The following is a 6,000-nucleotide window of genomic DNA, read 5'->3' as shown; positions in this document are numbered from 1 at the left end:
ATTAGCAACGAGTGTCGTGTTTTGCAGACTGCAATTAACTAGCCAAGGCAAGATGACACGCACCCTAACCTCTTGGAATTAAAACTTGCTCTAACTGGGCGGGCGCTGGGCAACTGCTGTTTAGCTATGTTGTCAGCTCTAGAACACAGAAAAATAATAAATAATGTAGGATTTCTGGTGAAATACACAGTACATTTTATATCTGGTGAAATACACAGTACATTTTATTTAAAGTAATCCAAAAGTAACTGAAAGTAATCCCTTACTTTACTTTTAAATGGTGGTAATCGGATTACGTTACTGACTACAATTTTTCACAAGTAACTTGTAACTGTAAGGGATTGCTTTTTAAAAGTAACCTTCCTAACCCTGTGTATACTCATAGTTCAGATGATGCAATTAGTGCACTGTTATTTATCTCTTGAGTGTGCAGTCCTTACACAGTTGGTATTTAAAGGTGCAGTGTGCAGTTTAGTGATGGGAATTACCCTTTGAAGGGAGACATGTTTTATGGCTCTGTTGCTCATTTCGTTCCTTTTTTCTTTTCTTTTTTTACGTGCAGGTTACTAGTCTATCTGCAAAATAATCACTATGGATAGGGTAAGATTTGGTTCAGATTCAAACTTCCCACCAATATAATTTAATTGTGCATGTGTGGACTAGGTTTAGCAACACTAAATGAGACCTGGTCCAGACCAGACCTGGTCTCGCATAGCCAGACTTTTCTCCACACTTCGTTTTAGCGTGGAAGAAGAGCCAGATGTCAGCCAGATCTACATTGTAAACATTACACCATATATCTCTACTTTGTCTACTTTGATTTGAATTTGATCTTGCTTTGAATTAGATCTTGCTTTGAATTTGATCTTAATTTGAATTTGATCTTGATTTGACTTTGATCTTGCGCATTCATGAGCACAAACTATTTGGCGCCTCAGGCTATATGTGTCCAGTAGTGAAATGTAGTGTCAGGGCAGTTTATTTGGGGCCGGGCAGCTCAGCTGCTGGTCCTGCTTGTATTTGCCAATATTCTCCTTCTTCCTCTCTTCTTCCTCTTATTCTCCTTCTTCCTCTCTTCTTCTTCTTCTTCTTCTCCTTCTTCCTCTCTTCTTCTTCTTATTCTCCTTCTTCCTCTCTTCTTCTTCTTATTCTGCTTCTTCGGAAGTCTGACCTCCCATGCATGAAAAATCACCAAACTTTGCACATAGGTCCAGTCCTATACCAAAAATCTTCAACTGGCATTGTGGGCATGAGCTAAAGTTTAAAACTTCAAGTCATAACAAATCAGCTGTACGTGCAATGACTGTGCAACCACCATCAAAATTAAGTGAGCATCACACGTTTTTTCTCAAAAACTATAAAACCAAATCAAATATATATTCAACATGTTCATGACATGTAGTGTGCCATTTTTCTGAATTTGATCTTAAAAACTGAATTTTGTCAGTATTTTGAAATCTGTCCTAATTTTGTCCACTCACAATATTGCTGTTCGTACTGGAAAGAAACACTACCCACAATCCTATAGTGCAACATCCATCAAACAGAGCCGTTGTTGTTGGCAACTCCGCCCAGATAGTGGACCCTAGGACCAATGTTTGTTGCTCAATACTCACTCCCTACTACTCATCCATGACATCATCACAGACAGAAGGATTGACATTGTATGTGTGGCTGAGACATGGCAAAACCAGCAGGACTTCAGGGCCCTCATTTATAAACGTTGCGTAGAATCCACGTAACTAAGTTTGCTTAGCTAAGTAAGTATGAAAATATACGCACAAAAAATCTCCGATTTATAAAACGTTGCGTATCACAACCCATGTTCACTTAGGCCACGCCAATGCCAGATGCCCTTTATAAATCACAATCAACACTTAACTTGGCGCACGTGAAGTTCTGATCACACCCCAATTAACGCCCACAATTGCCTATAAATGGTCAGTGATACGCCTATACATATGCAACGACAATGGAGCCGAGTGCAAAAGGCAGAAAGAGAAAGAGACATTTTACCGATGCGAGGTGGAGGTATTGGTCAACGAGGTAGAGACGCCGCAAAAGGATCTTTTCAGAACGATGATTTCACATGTGCATGACTGATAAGAGCACCTGTTAGGCCTGAGTGGTCCCATTTAAATTATAATGAATTATCTATCATGCAGGCTATATTGGCATTCGTTAAGTGCGGTAGGCCTTATTAGGTGGCTGCTTATATCCAAACTGATAATCATTATATGCCTATAGTGTTGTTGCATGGGTAATGGGGTTTGGATCTATATTGCACGTAACCTAATGCTTCACAGTGTGGCCAATGAATAAAAGCCCTAACTTATCAACGTATAAACGGGTCAATTTACAATGACATCCATAGCAATGCAAACACGTAGGCCTATAGTGACTACTTAAGGCAAGTATCCCCAATTTAACTGTACGACAGATCTGAGGGTTCTTTGCAGCAGCCAATTTGTGTATTTTCCGGGATATCATGCATTTCACATACTTTCTCAAAACATTCTGTAGGCATATAGAAGCTGCGTGTTGTAATGGATGTTGCGGGATAGCCAAGCACATATTAGAACATCTGTGCCAAGTCCCGGCATATCCAAGGCCCCGTGCGTCATGGCCTACTATAATCCAGCTATATCAGTGCCTGTATCGAGGTCTTGTAAATATATGGACCAGGGATGAGTTTCATGCGATTCTATAAAGCGTAATTATAGCTACACACATGACGATTCGGCAAATTAATAATCTAACTTGCTCCCTTGTGTTCTTACAACTTGGAGACGCATCACCTCCATGCGCTGTTTTGCGCACAGCTTATTCTACCAAAGCGGCATGTGAGCATTGGGATGACATGCGTTTTTAGGCCCACATTCCTCGCATGCCTGCTACATGACAATCATAAGACAATATGAGGATATATGATGATGTACCATATATCCTAATGTAGCCTACAGTTGCCTCAAGTAGGACATTTCCATTCACTGCTCAACATCATTGTAATTGCGGCTTGCCTCAGTGGTCATTCGGGTTTACATAAAAGCCTAATCAAATATAGGCTATAAATACATACATACATTAACGAATGAATAGGTGGATAATTAAACATACGAATAATTAACTAAATAAATGATTAACTGAATAAATATACTTCAATGCCGAATGCAACATTTGTTTGGTGCGGTATAGGCCTTATAGTTGTAGGCTATCGACATACGGAATCATTACTATGATAAGCCTATAGGCTCGTGTCGTGTTGTGTTATCAACGTAATGTGGCTTTTATTCATAGGCTACTAACCGTGATGCTTCTCGGGATAGCTTATAAATGAATAGACCTACAACATAACATTATATTATGACACAAATGGGTCAATTCACAGACACATCCAAAGCAATGCCGACATTATTTCGTGATTATAGGCTACGGTGGCGATTGATTCCGTTTAAACTGTGTGACACATTGGAGGGTTTCTTGCAGCGACCGATGTATTTATTATTCAATATGTCATGTGTTTCGCAGACTTTCCCGAGTTTCATCCCTCTGCCATCGGAGTCGCGTTTTCCCCTTTCTCCAGAAACGTGCTTATCGTAGTAACAGGAGGGTCGGAGTGTGCGTACAGTTACACACACCTTCCGCCAACTTATCGTTAAGCTCGTTTTTTATAAATACCGAAAGTTGCGTAGAAAGTTGCTCAGCATGGGTTACGCACGCTTTTGTACTTACGCAACGTTTATAAATGAGGCCCCAGGACACTAAAGCAAGCCACCCCCCAGGCTTGGGGTGCAGTACATACAGAAGTCCCGCTCCATGGGTCGTGGTGGTGGGCTGTGCTGGCTGGGTCCGCTCTGCTCCAGGCCGTCCTCATCTACCGCCCCCCTAAAGCCTCCACTGCCTCCATGTCTGAGCAATCCCAGTTACTCACCTCTGTGAGCTCCATGTGTCCATTAACACTTCTGCTCAGTGACTTCAGTGTCCTTGTGAACTCCAGCAGCTGAAGTCTTGTGGCTGCTGGACTGCTTCAACATCAAGCAGCATGTCCAAGGTCCCACCCACGCCAAAGGTCACACACTTTTTTTTTCTTCATTTCCTACTTATATTTATACTCGTAAAGCACTGAGGTTTCCCTCATTTACAGTGCTGATGAGTTCACACAGATACACAAATAACAACAGAACAAATACAATATACAAGAATAATAATAACTAGGGCTGCGAGCAGCATTGAGCGGGCTATTTCGGTGTCCAGTACTGAGAGAAACTTCCTGTCACCAGTAGGTGGCGCTCTAAGCGTGACTCAATACCGATGCCTAGATGTGTTCAGGACGGTACCTTGATGAAGCATGAGAAATGTTGAGTAAATCGGACAATGTATGTAGTAGTTATGATGACTTCCTGCTTGACCTGTTGGCGGCGCTATAAATATGACTCAATACTGACCTACAGATGTGTTCAGGACGCGACCTTCATCAACCCTGAGCAATTTGGAGTAAATCGGATAATGTATGTAGGAGTTATGAGTACTTCCTGTTTCACCAGTAGGTGGCGCTGCAAGTGTGACTCAATACCGACTCATAGATGTGTTCAGAATGCGACCTTCATGAATCGTCAGCAATTTGGAGTAAATCGGATAATGTATGTAGGAGTTATGAGGATGTACTGTTTCACCAATAGGTGTCGCTATAAGTATGATGCAATACTGACACATAGATGTGTTCAGGACAGAACCGTCATGAAGCGTGAGATATATCGGACAAATCGGATAATGTATTGAGGAGTTATGAGGACTTTGTGTTTTATGGCGAAATGTCAAACTTTGGCGGGGCGCCACGGCAAGGGTGTGTGGTGAAAACTCAATTTTTTTGATAACTTTTGATTCACAAAGGTCTTAAGATGAAGCTGACCGAATATGAAGTTGATCGGATGAAATCTGTGGGAGGAGTTCGTTGAAGTACGAGGCATGGAAATGGTAAAAACAAGGACAAAATGGCACATTAAAAGCAAAATGGCGGACTTCCTGTTGCATGTTGGGTATATCTCTAAGACATTTTAGTGTGTCTCGATGAACTACATATGCCCACCGAATTTCGTTCGCCTACATCAAACTGGAAGGTGGGGCTCGCCATTTTAAATTCCAGGGGGCGCTCTTGAGCTGTTTTGCCACGCCCATTTCCGTCACCCATGAATTATCAAAATTTTCACCGGGACTGATGTATCTGCAAAGTTTCATCCTTTTTCATCGATGTTTAGGCCGCCAAAAAGGCATTTGTTTGGGGAGAAGAAGAAGAAGAAGAAGATGGAGAAGGTAGGAGAATAATAATAATCCTTCGAAATTCAATAGGGCCTCGCACCGCCAGTGCTCGGGCCCTAATTAAAAACAGTTACAGGTCGAAGTACAAATGCCAAGAGCCATGGATTTAAACTCTGCGACTGAAGGAAGGACCTCAAGCTTTAGAGTCTGTTGTAAAGTATTCCAGGTATAAGGAGCATCATGGACAAAAGCAGATCTACTAAGTTCAGAATGCACACGAGGAACCCTGAAAACAAGCCGATAGTTTGATCGGGTCTGGTAGGTACCAACGCTCCAGTCTAACAGAGGTGAGATACCGATCACCGATTATTTTCCTCAGGATCGGCCGATACAGATACCGATTTATAAAAAAACGACTTATCCTCTTAGAATGGTCTTACCCATATTATTGTATTGATATGATGACACTGTCTTTGCTTGCATATTTTTAGATTAAGGTTGCCCATTATTATCACTTATTAACTGATGAATAGGCCCTCCAAATATTATTCTGTATATATCAGATTCAGTAGACTTCATACTTCAGTATACAGTATACCATTCGGACCAATGCCAAGTGAGTAAAAAAAAAAAAAGTTGTGTTTTTTGTTGTGTAATTGTTTTCCGTGACTTTTATTTTAGAATTCCTTGAAAGAAAGCTACCGGATATAAATTTTGTTTCTGCTTGAGGGGCGACTAGTTAAT

This window comes from Borostomias antarcticus (assembly GCF_949987555.1).
Source record: "Borostomias antarcticus genome assembly, chromosome: 20".
NCBI classification, from domain to species: Eukaryota; Metazoa; Chordata; class Actinopteri; order Stomiiformes; family Stomiidae; genus Borostomias; species Borostomias antarcticus.
The sequence above is the reverse complement of the archived record's forward strand: the minus strand, read 5'-3'. Positions refer to the sequence as shown.